Below are 16,961 nucleotides of genomic sequence, written 5' to 3' on the forward strand. Positions count from 1 at the left end.
CCATTTTTAATGGTATGGTTGAAACTGGACAGTTTCCTAAGCTGTGAAAGGTGGCCTCAATACTCCCCCTTTTAAAGAAGCCAAGCCTGGACCCTAATGACCCTAACAATTTTCGCCTGATATCTCGTCTTCCTCTCTGTGACGGGGTCCCTGGGCAAGCCTTACCGAACACTGAACCCTTATATAATTGGTGAGACGCCACCGCCCTTTTACCTCCTGCCTTTGGTTCCCAACAGCTGCCGGCTCTCTCCTGGACAGACGTACATGAGTCAGGGTGGCCGATCGAGAAGGAGGATGACGGGCCCTTTAATTCTGCAGACTGGGCTCACGACGCCCCGCCTTCCCCCGGCCGGAACCAGGAAAAGGAAGTGCAGTCCTAGAGAAGACGGACGGCGTATCCCCGGAGGAGCGAGGAGGATCGAGAGCTGATCGTGGAGAAGAGACCGGTATCGACGACCTGAGACGGGAGCAGAGGAGAGGAGAAGCAGAGACGAAGCCCGGAGGCCAACGGACCCACGAGTTGCCCTGCCACGCACCCAGGGGAGGGGCGTGGCTGCAACAGGTACGGGGCCGGGTAGCGGGTTGGGTGGCGCAACACGTCTCACCGCCTCCGCCTCCCTAGCGGGCACAGTCACTTGTAAATACCCCCCAGCCTCTTTTCCCAACACGAGCACTCCTCCACTGCGGGCAACGAAGTGCACCATCACCTGTAGTGTCCCTCACTCCCGGCCCTATGAAAGCTGTGTACTTATGGATGCCTGATTCCCTTTTCTACTTTGTTTTGGGGCCCCGGAGCGACTAGAGCAAAGAGTCGCCAGCTGTCCAGTGGAGCCGGTGAAGCAACCTGGAGCCACCTCGGAGACCGCCCTTTGACCCCGCCGCTATCGCAAGAGAGCGGATAACGAGTCGCCAAAGACGTTGTTATACGAAAATTAAACCCTCACTGAAAGCATTACTTAAGGACTCTGGTTCTGTCCTTCCTTCGGCGCCCTCCGTTAGTACCTCTAGCCTTGACATTACAGTGGAGGGTTCCCCTGACCTGGGACACTCTCCCTGCCAAAATGGTTGAGAAAGCTATGAATCGTCAACTCAGTGCTTTTGAGGAGGAAGTCCAAGCTTTGGATCCCTCCCAATATGGCTTTTTAACATTAATCCTCCTTTTTCTAGCTCTGCGGCACAAGAAGTAACTAGCACCAGGACACCGCCAGGTAATCGTGCGCTTTAGAAATCTCCATAACATAACATAACATTCACAACAAATCTTGCACTGTTTACAGGACATTTTTATAAAAAGAAACAGTAAATTTTTAAAAGAGGCAATTTGAGAAGAGTGCTTTCAGCCAACATTATCACCACTAACTTCCTTAAGCCAAGACATAGATTGTTCTACGGCCTTTTGCTGTCTTAATGACCTCAGCTCGTCTGAGCTCACCTAGTATTCATAATTGCTCCTGAATTTGCTTGCAATTAGCATTTACATTATTTGATCATAAATTATTTTGTCTTCCAAGTTTCCAAAGTTACTTTGCTAAACATCTTATCAAAAGATTGATTGCTCTTTAGACCTTTAGTGTGAAAGTGATACCTATCTAATTTGTTAGGCTGGTGTTAGGTTTACATCACTTTCGTAATCTTTGCACAGCCTCTAACCGTTGTATCAGCACCTTCAGCAAGAACAATAGCTGTAGGTGATCTAAATTTTTCTTTGGCCTCAGACGCTAAACAGTGTAAGTAAGGGTAAATATGTTTCTTATTACATGCACTCTGGCAGCCTCAACTAATGTTAGACATTTCTCTTTCCGTTCTTCCAGGGAATTTCGAAATCAACCTTACACTAGAGAGATTTTTGAGGGGCTTCAAATTGCATGGTGGACAGTTGAAATGGAAGGGATAGCATAACAACACTTAGCACAAGGAGGATTGTTACATGGTATAGGGACACACCTCGAAAGATTAAAACAAATAAATTCCTAGGTGCTACAAAGTACACTTATGCCAAATAAGTACAAATGTATAGAATAAGTGGATTTATGACTACAATATATACATATACAATCATGGGTAGTGTGAATCGTAATTCAGTAGGTTTAAAGTGAAGTAACATATATACATAACATATACATAACAGTTCGTGTGCACACAGCAAACTTAAAAATGATATGCATAAAGAACTTGAATGAAACACATGCTTGTTGCAGAACACTTGTGTATAAAATACAATAGATAAGAATATTTACATTGTGTGTACATGACAGAGATTGTTTCAAAATGCATACTTAGAAGCTTAATAAAAATGAGCCAAAAGAGTTGAATGAAATGTGTGCGTGTCGCAAAAGACGTGCAAAAGATTATGATTCATTTTCTTTGTGTGCACATCGCAGATAATATACCATAAATGCGCACAAAATTGTCTAATTCCATGTGTGCGCGTCGCCGAAGACACTCCAAATAAATGTTTACTTTACTGTCAGACCTTTCCATAAAACAAATAGAAAATGAAATTTGCATGTGTCTCAGAAGAAATGCATAAGAACTGAGTGGTATATGAACATTTATTTCCTTTCCTTTGCCGATAGCATACTAAAATGTGGAGAGTCTCCTTCTAATATGTGTGCATGTTGCAGAAGATACATCACATGGAATGTTCAGTTCCTGTAAGTTTATTACACAAACTAGGAAGGAAGTTTCCTTAAGAAGGAGGGGAGAGCACTTCTGAGCATCTTTATGTTTCCTCCGAGATTTCCTTCATGGTGAAGACCCTTCGCTTCAAATTTTGTTTGCACCGGAGCATGCCTAATTCCAAAGTTACTAGAAGAAGAGACAGAAGTACAATGCAGTCACGAATCCAAAGCGTCAAAAGTGGACAAAGAGAGGAACTACAGGTCACTCAGTCAGTACCTGAAGATGAAGAGCCGCACATGGGTATGAACCTAGACAGATGGCAATCATAGGTCTGCCGGCAGAGTAATGCCAGCTCATGTGTAAAACCGGCCAACTCGTTGCTAAATATTGTAAATAAATCGCTTCGCAAATGCAAGCAGAGTAGGTGTATTGGAGATTGGAAAGCACTGCTCCTGCACCTAGTCATCCAGGCACGCACTGTCCCCAGCAGTCATAAAACATTAATAGTCAGACAGTACCAATGCGCCACAGAGAACAGGGAAAAGACAGGAGTGCACTATGCATAACAGCACAATTTTAATAAGCTGCTGTACAACCTTCAGCATTATGTTAAACACCTGAAATGCATTTATATGGACCAGAACTACATTTTAAAATCTATATGGACCAGAACTACATTTTAAAATCTAAGATTGCCACCACCAATGACACATTACATTTATGACTAGCAGGATCTTAAAAAATTCAGATTTTATTTATCTATTTTTACTGATAAGTTTTATTTAGCGTGAACATGACCCCTGCGGGTATCAGACCACTTTACAATGATCAAGGCAACATGTATAATAATAACATCATCATCGAGCATGGACAAGGTGTGGGTATAATAATAACAACAATATCATCGAGCATGGACAAGGGGGGTATCTCTCCTCGAGAGAAGACCACCGGGTCCAGGTGGTCCAACATGCGTACTGGCAAGGGATAGATCAAAATATGGCGAGTAGTTCATGCATTCAATGGCATAGTTTGAAGTAAGTATTTTGGTGCAGTGCCTATTCGGCATACCTACTCTATTCGCCCGCTACATAACCTGTATTTTTACTTATTTACTCCAGCTTGACTTTGTAGATCGTCGACAATTCTTTCCAGTAGTTTCCTCACTGACCACCCACGCTGTATGTGGCTCTAATTACTCTGGCAGCTTACGGAGTTGGAGTCCCGGCTGGGAAGCCCGTATATGTGTTGTGCAGATCCTGTAATTTATTTTCTCGTTGTATTAGTCCCCACTTGACTCTATCTCTTCATTTTTCTTTGTTTAGATGTTTTCACTTGAACCCCTCACATACCTAGGCTCTTGAAGACTAACTATAGGACACGGCAATGGTTCCAGTCTGACCATCGGGTAAGCGCCTCCGCGGAGTCGTTTCAGACCTGTTAGGGTTAGATACGTTTGATTGTTACCTTTTACCCGGTTTTAGTTTACTCTATGTGTCACCTTGTCTATGGCACTGGTGCCCATCCATAGTCAATTAGATCCATCCTCTCTCTAGAGGCTCACCTGATCTCCCTTGTCTATGCTCTTGTTACTAGCTCACTGTCGGATTGAGCTTAGTCCAATGCAGGAACAGTTTCACTATATTCATTACCTGTGTTTGATCACTTTCCACCGTAATGGGGGGACACCCCATGGGCCTCCTTATCGTAAATTACAGTTTGAGCGCATTTACATCTCGAGGTGCCCAAGAATGTATTGCATTTTATTGTACAGAGTCTCATTTATGCCCTCTTGATTTTTAGAAACTTAGACGCCTTAAGGGATGGCTACCTAGACGTATATTATATTGTTTTCATCAGAAGTAGTCACTTTGGGTTGATCCCTCCGGCAGAGCCAGCCTTAATTCTTACCCAGAATGTATGTGTATTTCTATATCTTTGGTTCTTTTCATTCTTCTCCTTTTATTTCTAGAACCTTGCTTTCTGTTTCACATGCTCTATGGTGATAATAGATGGGGGTCACACTGTATTTTATTTCCTATGAACTTTCACAGAGGGGACTTCTCCCCACTGTTAAACACTTTATCGGTGATGAGTTCCAGATCGCTATCTTGGGTTACCTATACTCTCCAATGCTCCGATATGTGTAATCTTTTTTTATTATAATATGATGTTTTGTTGTCCCTACAGACCTTTTGGTGACATGTGTTGACACAGAGCCCCCAGCACTACATATTCAGCAACAGTCGAACAGCAATGATTTAGGGATTACGGCAAAAGCGCTTGCACCACTATTGAAATACCACACATATAAGTCTATAAAGGAGGTGCTAGAAACCAGGAACGCAATCCCTTTACGGTCCTAAGGGGGAACAGTGAAAAACCCAGATCCCTTAACAAAATTCACAAAAAATTTGGTCTGCACCCTTCAAGAATTTAATACATTGTTTAAATCTTTGAAATAAAGATCTCATTAGATACAAAATATTTCGTTGTTATTGGTTTTCCCAAGAAACAGCAAATGAAGACTCTTCGTTTCAGTTCAATTCTTTATTCAGTTTTATAAAGTTTTATTCAGTTTAAAAAGCAGATACCCAATGCGTTTAGTCCGTTACCGGACTTCTTCAGGGCTATGAAAATTACAAAAAACAAACACACACAAAGTGCTATTTACAAATATACATACATGAAATACATGTTATCTATATACAAAGAAAATACCAGATTTTACAGATATTTTACTCCCATGTCTATATTTACATAGTTTATAACAGTTTTTCTTCTTTTTAAGATACTTGGGAAAACATTTTAATAAAACATTGATGCCAATGTAGACCTACTCTAACACTTGTTAAAGGCAATTTGCTCAAATAATGGTTAAAAACTATACATAATAACATATTACACCAAAATCTCTTTATATGTAAAACATAAAATTTATTATCAGTATTGTTTATTGACAAAAATTATTATTCTCTTGTGTTTTATTTATAAAAGATAGAGTCATACAACTCCATTAACATTACCCAAAAATACGTAGGAGACAAAAAAAGGGTTTTTATACCTGATTTAACTTCGTAACAGTCACGGTTCTAATCCCTTCCATGTCGATAACTGTTAATCAATCTGTATATGTAATAATCACCAATATTGTATATGCAAAGACTTTTAGTGTATATAACATCCTCCATCAGTTTCTTTTAAATACACACCAGAGTTTACAATCATCTATTTAAACAGTGCTGAGTCTATCTCGCAATATTAAACTATTACTCTAAAGCAGAGGTCTTCAAAATTTTGGATGCCGAGACCCCCCTGTCAACATTTTGAGGCGTAAGGACCCCCTCCTGACAAAAAATTTCAAACCTCTATCATCCTCACTCTATCTATTGCCTCACTCTATCGCCCTCACTCTATCTATCTCTCGCCCTCACTCTATCTATCTATTGCCCTCACTCTGTCTATCTCCCTTACTCTATCTATCTGTCACCCTCACTCTATCTATCGCCCTCACTCAATCTATCGCCCTCACTCAATCTATCTATCGCCCTCAGTCTATCGCCCTCAGTCTATCGATCGCCCTTACTCTATCTATCTGTTGCCCTCACTCTATCTATTGCCCTTACTCTATCTATCTGTCACCCTCACTCTGTCTATCGCCTTTACTCTATCTATCTGTTGCCCTCACTCTATCTATCTTTCTATCTATCTATCTATCTATCGCCCGCACTCTATCCCCCTCACTCTGTTTATCGCCTTTACTCTATCTATCTGCTCCCTCACTCTATCAATCTATCTCCCTCACTCTATCTATCTGTCGCCCTCACTCTATCGCCCATACTCTATCTATCTATCTTTCTATCTATCGCCCTCACTCTATCTATCCATCGCCCTCACTCTATCTATCTGTTGCCCTCACTCTATCTATCTGTCGCCCTCACTCTATCTGTCGCCCTCACTCTATCTATCACCCTCTATCTATCTATCGTCCGCACTCTAGCAATCAATCTATCGCCCTCACTCTATCCATCTATCGCCCTCCCTCTATCTATCTATCGCCCTCCCTCCCTCCCTCTATCTATCTATCTCCCTCCCTCTATCTATCTATCGCACTCACTCTTATCTACCTATCGCATCACCACAGCGTCACTCAGCACCACCACAGCATCACTCAGGGGCACCACAACATCACTATGCGCTACCACAGCATCACTGAACGCAACAGCATCACTCGTCGCCACCACAACATCACTCAGCGCCACCAACAACTGGTTCAAATATGTTCTCTCAATGTTTCAAGCTTTATTACAAATGGCACAAAAAGGTGTTAATATTTCATTGCTGTTCTAGGATTCAAGCAAGCCGGGCTGAAGACGGCTGGAATGCCAGAAACCGGTCCTCGGAAGCTTGTTTCCGGTCCAGGGAAGACATGGTTTGGCAGTTCGGGCTGGACTGTTCCCATGAGGCACAGGGTCAGACTGATTTGCATATAGCCATGTCTGAACTGGGGTGGCAGAGTGGGCTAAAGAACGGTGATGGATTAAACCCAGATCTTTTGACTGGGTGTGAGTGTTTGATTGATTCAGATGCTCCGTCCATCACCACCCCCTTTTGTAATTCAAGCAAGCCGGGCTGAAGACGGCTGGAATGCCAGAAACCAGTCCTCGGAAGCTTGTTTCCGGTCCAGGGAAGACATGGCTTGGCAGTTCGGGCTGGACTGTTGCCATGATGCACAGGGTCAGACTGATTTGCATATAGCCATGTCTGAACTGGGGTGGCAGAGTGGGCTAAAGAACGGTGATGGATTAAACCCAGATCTTTTGACTGGGTGTGAGTGTTTGATTGATTCAGATGCTCCGTCCATCACCACCCCCTTTTGTACCGTTCTAGGATTTTCGTCACAATAAAATACACTGAACATAATCTTCACAATAGTTATTTACAAAAGTTTAAGCTATTTCCATTATAAATTACAATAACTTTTATTTAAGTATTAATTATTTTAGAAAGTTAAGTCGTTGTTATTTGTAATATCAATACATCTAAGACGTAAATACAACACATATTGCATTGCAAATGCTGTAGGTGTCACATTTGCGAAAGTTAAAACTATTGGCATTGTAAATGACAAAGCTATTAATTTCGCTATTTTCAAAACCAACACATAAATAAAAAAAAATTCATTTACAATACCAATAGCTCAAACTTTCCTAATGCGAGACCTATTGCATTGCAAATGCTTGTTCATTTGGGAACCCTACTTTATATTCCTTTTCATTAAATGCATTCTCACAGTACAACAGTAATTGTAAAATACAAATGTAAGGAACAAGCAGAGTGGGGGCCCGGGGGGGGGTGGAGGGGGGTGGTACTGGAACCAGGAAAAAACTAAGCCTCTGTAACAAGTTTCCAAAGACATGTAAATATGCAAATGGTCTTTATAGACCTGTGAAAAACTCAGCGTGCAGGAGATGACTCCAGACACTGCCCAGCAGAGCCCCCAGCAGCTCAGTTTCACTGCAGCAGCAGCCGGGCTGAGACACACGAAGAGGGAGGAGAGGGGCTGAAGCCCTTGGGCCTCGGCAGAAGTGTGACTGTGAAGGCGCAACCCCCTTGGCATCACTCCACGGCCCCCCTGGGGGTCGCGCTCCACAGTTTGAAGACCTGTGCTCTAAAGGGATCCAATATCGCCCCGTAACACCCCGCGGGTACACCTACAATGATAATTTAGGTTCCTAACTACTCTATCGGTGGGGCGTGAACATATTGCAGTGTAAAGTCATATAGATCACAACACTAAAGTAGCCACCTTAATACTAATCCTACTCCCCATGTTCTTCCTACTCACCACAAATATGCGTGGTCCGAGTCACAGTGAGGTCATCTGGTTAGACCAATTCAACAAGACCAGCGTATTTATAGGTTTGTCATGAACAATTAATGCGTTTAATTGAAAGATAATTAACCCCTTAGATGCTCATGACGAGCTGAGCTCGTCATGAGGTATACCTCTAGGGTGCTCATGACGAGCTCAGCTCGTCATGGCCAGATTTATCAACATTATGGCCCAGCACAGCAGGAGAATCGCTCAAGCAGCCAAGGTGTTAATTAATCTTCCTGCCGATTCAAGTCCTGCGGGTCGCGAAAAAGTGACGTCTTTTCTTACTACCAATTTCGGCACCATTTTGTAATGGTTAATGAAATGATAAATGAAGCAGTTAAAGGCAGCAGACTACGATCACAATCCAATCCATATCATTATTTTTATCAGGTGATTGCCCAATCCATTTTGTCAGCAGAAAGAGCAGTTAATGTATTTTTTCGACATTTCTAGAAAAGATTAATATAGAAATGCCGACTGACTCCAAACATTGCACAATATTAAATATAGAGGAACAAAGCTTCTTGCTCATACATTTGACTCGCTCACTATCAATTCACGAAATACCAAACAAGGACCATACTTAGACACCATCTTTAGATGGCCCAACTATCCAATGTCAGAAAAGAGCTACATTTTGCCTCCATCTTCAAATGGTTATTCAAACATTAAAAAATTCAGACATCTCCTATTTCACTATATAATTTTAAAAGCAAGATTATATGTGGGTTTAGTATATTCAAACCTCCATCAGTAGGCACCCAATCCGATGTGTCAATACCAAAAAACAATATTGTCTGATATTTTTAAATACGGAGCATCACATTACTGAGGCTCACTGTATCCAAACGCTATCTTTAAATAATCAGTCAAGTCTATCTTACCCACACATTACTTGACTTAAAAGGAATATCAACAAAAGAAAAGCGTCCTAATTCTTCTGTATACTAGTATGAAGGTCGAGTTCTTAAACATTTGACTACAGGATTTGCTTTCAGAAACTAGAGATCAAACAGGCACATAGCTCAAAGAATAATTCAAATTACTACAGTATATATCCAATGACAATGGCAGTCTCTCTTATTCCTACATCCATCCGATCGATTCTGTCACCAAAGGGTATACAAGAACAGCTCCCTTTGAATACAATATCTCATGCGTATAAAGTGACACCTAGACTAGTCCTAAAGAAAGTGATGAACTCATTGTTGATATTTATTCCCTGATTTACAGATCTAAGTCTACAAATCCAATGTGATTCCCTTTGCCTTAAATGTACTGTCCTATCTCCGCCTCTGGGATTCAACTCCACATGATCTATGGCATGAAACCTGATCTCACTGTGCTCAGGATGACATTCAGAAAGGTGTTGTGCCACAGGGCTGTGTATGTCACAGTGCTTAATGCTTCTAACATGCTCTTGTATCCTTGTTTTCAAACTCCTGATACTGCTGCCTACATAGATCATTTTACAGTGGCAAATAATCACATACACTACATAGGTAGTGTTGCAATTGATGAAACCCATAATTGAATAGTTTTTGGGTCCATTGTACTTGAACATCTTAGTTTTGTTAACACCGTACCTGCAGATAGAACAATTGCCGTATATATAGAAACCCATTGGCTTCTCTGGTATCCAGGTACTTATGGGAGTCTCTAAAGGTTTTATGTAGCTTGAGCAAAGCAGGTTTTTTTCATTGTGCCCTTTTATATACAACCCTAGATCGTTTGGGCACAATATCCTGTGGAACTGTATCAGATTGTTGCTTAGTATATTATAAACATGGCTGCTGTACATGCCATACTCAGTCACAAAAATGCACTGATTCTGATAAGTGGCATCTTTTTATTCAACGGTTTTGTCAAAGTGTCACTCCTTTTCTTTTTCCTGATTTTGTTCTCAGATTTTCGGATGTCAGTAAGATCATAACCTCACTTTTGACCTTTTCTATGCTCTCTTCAAAATTGCATTTCTCACTGCAGTTTCGGCGAACACGCACCATTTCCCCAAAAGGTATGGCTGCAATTGTGTTCTTGGGATGACAACTTGCTGCGTGCAAAACCCTATTGCACAATGTGGGCTTTTTATACATATGACTATGGATTACGCCATCCTTGGCATAAAGTCTGAGATCCCCAAAAACAATTTCCCTTGTGAGCTATTGAACGTCAGTTTGATGTTACGATCATTTGAGTTCAGATAGTTAAAATACTCATTGAGAGCATCAGCACTACCCTTCCAAATTAAAAAGACGTTGTCAATGTACCAAATTTAAAACAGGATATGGTCAATCCAGGTTTTGACACCACGGCCCCACGCATGCTCCATCTCATACAAACCCATGAACAGGTTTGCATATTTGGAAGATTTAAACAATGTATTAAATTCTTGAAGGGTGCAGACCAATTGTTTTGTATATTCAGCAACAGTGCATGTTATACAGATGGCCTTCTGCCACTGACTTAGTTATATTTTCAGCACCCTGATGAAGGAATTTTCTATGTATGCGCGTCAGTGCTTTTCCCCTTGGAATATGTATGAATAAGCATTTGCTACATTGGGCATATATTGTATTTTGTTTTGGTGTGTATTTTCCTGGTGTTCATCCCCAGATATTGAGGTAGCAAGACTGTTTTGAGGTTGTGAGTCTGATGCAGCTAAGTAAGATGGGAAATTAGTACATGCAAAGTGATGAGGATACAGACATGCAACTTCCACTTAGCAGTACAGAGCCTATGGAACAGGGTCGACATGGCCTATGACAGAGACATATTTAAGGGAAAGGGATCTGAAGTGTGGAGTATTGCAGGGGAAAACGTGTGGGTACAGCAGTGCAGGTTACAAACCTCGCTGGCCATGCCACAGGGGTAGGCTGTAGAGCCATTCACATGCAACATCAATCCTCTCCTAGTGGCTGAGGAGAAAGCGACATTGGGCGAAGCTCCCAAAAAATTGTTCTATAACACCTATTTTAAATAAAGTAATGGTGTTGTCAAATACAAGCAAACCTTTTTTTGGATGGAGTGGATGAGGGAACAATCCTATAATGGCCTCAATGGACATAGAGTGATATTGATGCATTGATGCGGTGGAGGTTAAATACAAGGGTAGGCTAGTGCATAATGGTTTGATCCTTATCTGGTAATGTCATAGTCGTCTATGGAACAAGCCAGCATTGCAACAGGTGAGGGCACACAACGTTTATCACCTACTACTCCACGTACGCCACCAGGCAATACAGGTACCATCTGTATTTTTGTACAGGAATTAAGTGGTGCGAGAGAAAGCGGGTCACCTAAATACATTTCCTAAGCAGCTGCTTTTCTATCCCCATCATTTGTAACTTTTCAATACATAATGCTATGCATTGCAAATATAATTTGAGGCTGGGGAGATTTTTTTCTTTTGCAAGAATGTTTGGACATAAATTTGCAATCATAGATTACCTTAGATATAATCCTAGGATTGTAAACGTAGGTTTACCCTGATACATCCATGATTTGGATATACTTATAGTGAGGGAACTACTGTACCTCTCGGCACACACGTAGTTACAAACATGTTTTCACTGACTTAGAAATCTTCATAGATGAATATCCATTTGGGCAAGTACATTTAGGCTTTTGTAAATACACTTTCTAAATTTTATTTCTATGCAATGACACTGTCATTTATCCACTTGTGTGCATTTTTTAATTGTCAAGATTGTGATCTCTATTCTCTTTATGAACGTACTATATATGACTAGGACTGACCTTGCATTGCTCATCACGTGTATGCAGTATTCGTGCTAGCTCAGATCTCTTGATTTCCAGTGAACCGTGAAGGCAACGTTACGAGGGATCGAAAGTGTCCAGTCGACTTAATCTGTGTTTATACGACTTAGAAAAAGAAAATGGACATACATTGCATCCCTCAATGAGGTAAATGAGCATTAGAGACATCTCATTTGCAAAGAAATTGCACAGTACCACCTGTCAAATGTTTCTTAAAAGTAGTCTGATGGGCAAAAAAATGATCTTGTAGAACCCATGTCAACCCCAGTTACACCAGATCCAATGGGTCATGTTCATTCATACGTCAGCTACCCTGTAACAAACAAAGTGTAGCCTCATGGTTCCAGAACAATAAGGTTTATTATTATTTCATCCCCATGGTTAATAGTAGAGGAGCAACACGTCCCACACCAATTACTCCGATTATTCACCAACCTTGCGTTAGGACTCCTTGTCACTGCCTCTTTGCACTCTCTGTTGACAATATAACCCCAGCCGGGGATAGAGAGGCAAGACTGAAAACAACTGGAGTGAAACAGTTTGTGAGCAAAATGTAAGTTTAGATCTTATTAGTACAGCAAGGTCAATTCCACAGAACAGGGAAGCTCACAGTCGTGTTGAGGAATCTGCGGGTAGACAGAGTATCAACCAGAAAGCACATTACCGAAGTAAGCAGCTTATTCTTTTGATGGCTACTTCTAACTGCAGATTCCACACCTTTTGTGTCAGTACCAAAGTAGTCCCCAATATAGGAGATAGGGGTAAGGAGTGGACTTCCTGTAGGACTGAGCTGGAAAAATGACCCTCCCAATGGGCCTGAGAATCAACTTGGTAGTGCCTAGTGAAGGTTTGTATAGAAGGCCGTATATAGGGTTTACACATGTTCAAAACATGAACACCCCTAAACAGAGCCATAGTCATGGGTTTTGCTTTATTGTAGTGAGCCCTAAGGCCCAAAGGAGGGATAGAGCCCTGAGGCCCAAAGAGGATCCTGTTTTGTCCAGGACAAATAAATAAGAGGACAATCCAGTAAGACAATTTATGCTTCACGACTACATTGTCCTTCTTCAATCTTACGATTCCAATAAACATTGATCATCAGCTGAGTGTTCTTTACAGGTATCAATATGGAAGCTAAGGGTATGCAGTGGGCCCAACCAATGTAATATTTCCTCCTCATTGGATGGATGCGTTGGAGAGGCGAATGTTGGAAGCATAATGGACTGCCACACATGAAATGGCAACATCCCTTTTGAAAAAAAGGGGAACGTGTCGTAAGCACCAGCTTGCCTGAGAAAAGGTTGTTTAAAGAGGATGGAACAACAAAGCCTTAAGTTCGCTAATGCTGTGAGGAGCACATTTTTCGAAGTAAGCAGCCTAAGTATATGGATGTGGACTTGCTCAAAGGGCTTGCACAGCATGAAGGTCAAAACTAAATTAAGGTTCCACTACTGCATGATGAACGGTACTGGTAGAAGCATGTGTAACTACCGCTTCATGAACTGCATCATAATACTTAATTTAAACAACGGGGGTTGGTCAGCCAAACAAAGGCCGTTCGGGCATATAAGTAAGATATATAACCTCTATCTATGCCAAAACAAATCCTTGCCAGGCAAAAGATAGAACAAACCGTAGGCCATCAAATATCTTTGCTCCCTCAGGGTCATTTTGCATGTCCCCGCACCACAAAACAAAATACAATGCGCCCAGAGACCAGAATATTTGGTTGTGGTGAAAGGGTGACATGCACCCAGAATCACTTCCACCCAATTAACCTTCCAGCTGGTCCTACTCAATCTCCCAGTATGACTGTATAGCAGAATTTTGTATAAAAGATATCGTCTGACAAAAATATTGTGTCATAAGTATCACTTGCAAGAATATAACTGCATTAAGAGTGGATTTTCTACGAACAGCAATGAGATGACATTTTTGTAACAATATTGATGACACATTATGTCTGTCAGATGATATTTAGGCTACGATATTCTGATACCATTCCCCAAGCATTAAGGTGCAGGATGTGGAGGTTTGGGTGTAGTATTTTGAGCTGTTACTGAGAAAGCAAGATCCTTCCATAGCAAACAAAGAGGGATGGGGTGGGGGGTAGATGTTCAAAGCCATTAATATTAGAGTACCACACCTTTCGATCTCAATTATGAGCTATCAAGATCATCTGTACTCTGGCCCATCTCACCTTCCTCGGAATCTGCTGGATCAGAGGGAATGCACACAGAAGATCAATGTTCAATTGATCTCCCAGTGCCCCTTTAAGAGGAAAATGCTGGGCGCAACATATTGGAGACTGAGTGTTTCCAGAAGTGACAAAGGGGCCCACTCACAGCATTCCCCACTTTCAGGTAAAGATGTTATTCAATGTTGACAGGATAAGCCTGGTTGGGCTCATTCCCCTTACATTGAAGAAACCCTTCAGGTGACTCGCTGACAGCAAAATCCCATTCTTAATCCATCACCGCAGTCACAGAAACCTTTAGACAGAAATGCTCAAGCACAAGCCACCCTACTAGTGGTGTGGTTGGCGAGAACTTGGATAAATGTGCCCTAGCTCGACGACAGAGTGGCCTTTTATGCCCAGACAAATTACATGCAGCTCCAATATGTGTAAGTGCCAGCGCTGCCCCGAGTGAAACAAAAAACCTGAAATACCCACGCTGCACAAGTGGGCTCCCAATCCTTGGGACAATGCATCAGTCTCCACTGTGGCAACTGGAGATAGGCAGAAAGGTTTCTCCCAAGTCAGATTGTTGTCCAACAGCTACCACCTCAGATTCTGAGAAGCTGTGTCACAGATGAAAGTGTTGTCTGAAAACCAGCCCAAGTGCTGAGCCCATTAAAGACGTAGGTTTCACAAAAAAAGGTCCCTCATATGACATTGAATGAAGAATACGAACAGGATGCAAGAGGCAAATAGGCAAAGCAGCCACAAAACTGATGGCACTGGAAAATTAGTTTTTGCCTGAAACATCAGGATCATGACATGAATGTTCCAGACTTGCTGCAGGAGTGGAAAAGCTTTCAAGTCGACCATGTCTAAAATCACCCCAATGAGGGGCAAACTTTGCATGGGCTGGAGAAGTGACTTGGACCCTTTCATTAAGCACAAGTACCCCAGTTTTGATGAGCAGTGATACTGTGTTCTGCAGGTCGTAGGCCATCAGCTGTAGTGAGCCTGCTATGCCAGTTGTCGAAGTACGGGAATATTTGTAACCCTGACCTGTGAAGATGAGCCACAATGGCCGACATTACCTTAAGAAAGAGGTGAGAGGCTGATGTAAGACTAAAGGGCTGTACTGCAAACTGAGAGTGTGGAGCCGACTAGGTTCTGACATCTGCTATTGACAGAGGGGTGGCCCTTAGAGTTGCCACAGAACTTCCTTAGTATTGGGGAACATGCCATGCAGGGGAAGCAAGGCCAAGCAAGCACACCATTGCAAGGCTTTGCACTCCCAGAGGGGATTTGATCACCAAGATGTTGGACGTCATTAAAAGGGCATGTCCATAAGTATAGCCTGAACGCCTATAGAAATTCTTAATGTGTGCATCCAAGCCTTTCTGTGATTGATCACATTAGTTTGATCAATTTGATTGGTACACCTTGCTAGGAGACCTCAACTTCCACCTCGACAACCCCCAACTCCACCTCTCTACTGGACAACCCCCACAACATCGAACTCAAAGAGATCATACCAGAACCAACACACTCAGCAGGACACATCCTCGACCCCATCTTCACAGCGGGAAACTCCATTAACTTCAGCCACCCCTCCGAACTCCCATGAATGGACCACTGTTGCATCCACTACACCCTCAAAACAACCATCACCCGTAAACGTCCACACTAACTCCGGTGCAGAAATTGGAACAAGATCTCCAGCGGCAAGCTCACCGCCTCCCTCAACAGCTCCCCTCCCACCGCCACGGACGATGACCCTACTACTGCCGCCTGAACCCTGCACAATTGGATCACCGAATGCGCCAACACCATCACCCCCCCTCAAAAATACTACCAACCCACACGCCAAGAGATCCAGCTGGTTCTCCACTGAACTCTGAGGATCTAGACGAACCTGCAGATGCCTCAAAAAAACATGGAGGAACTCCAAAACCACAGAAGACCTCGACAACTTCAAAGCAGCCTTCGCCGCTCACCACAAGCTCATCAGATACACAAGGAAGAAAGCACTACAAGACAAAATCTTCGCCCATGCTCACAACATCAAGGAACTCTTCAACATCATTCACCCAACGCAACAGTGAGACGACCGACATCCCCCCTCCCAAGACCTCTGCAATAGACTTGAAGCCTTCCTCCATCACAAAATCAAGACCATCTATGACAACTTTGATGAAGACCACCTACACGCGGAAACCACTCCCATCATTCCCTACACTCAACAGCTGGATGACCCTCACCATCAAAAACACCCTGAAGTCCATGAAGTCAACCCACTCCGGGGCCCCCACGGACCCCTGCCCACACCACATCCACCACAGAGCCGCGGACATCATTGCCCCTGAGCTTCGACAAATCATCAACCAGTCCTTTGAGTCCACCTCCTTCCCCAAAGACTGGAAACACGCCAAGATTAGCCCTCTCCTGAAAAAACCCTTGCTGGACCCCACCGACCTCAAAAACTACAGCCCGATCTCCTTACTC

This window comes from Lissotriton helveticus, chromosome 2_1 (genome assembly GCF_964261635.1).
Source record: "Lissotriton helveticus chromosome 2_1, aLisHel1.1, whole genome shotgun sequence".
In the NCBI taxonomy this organism is placed as follows: Eukaryota; Metazoa; Chordata; class Amphibia; order Caudata; family Salamandridae; genus Lissotriton; species Lissotriton helveticus.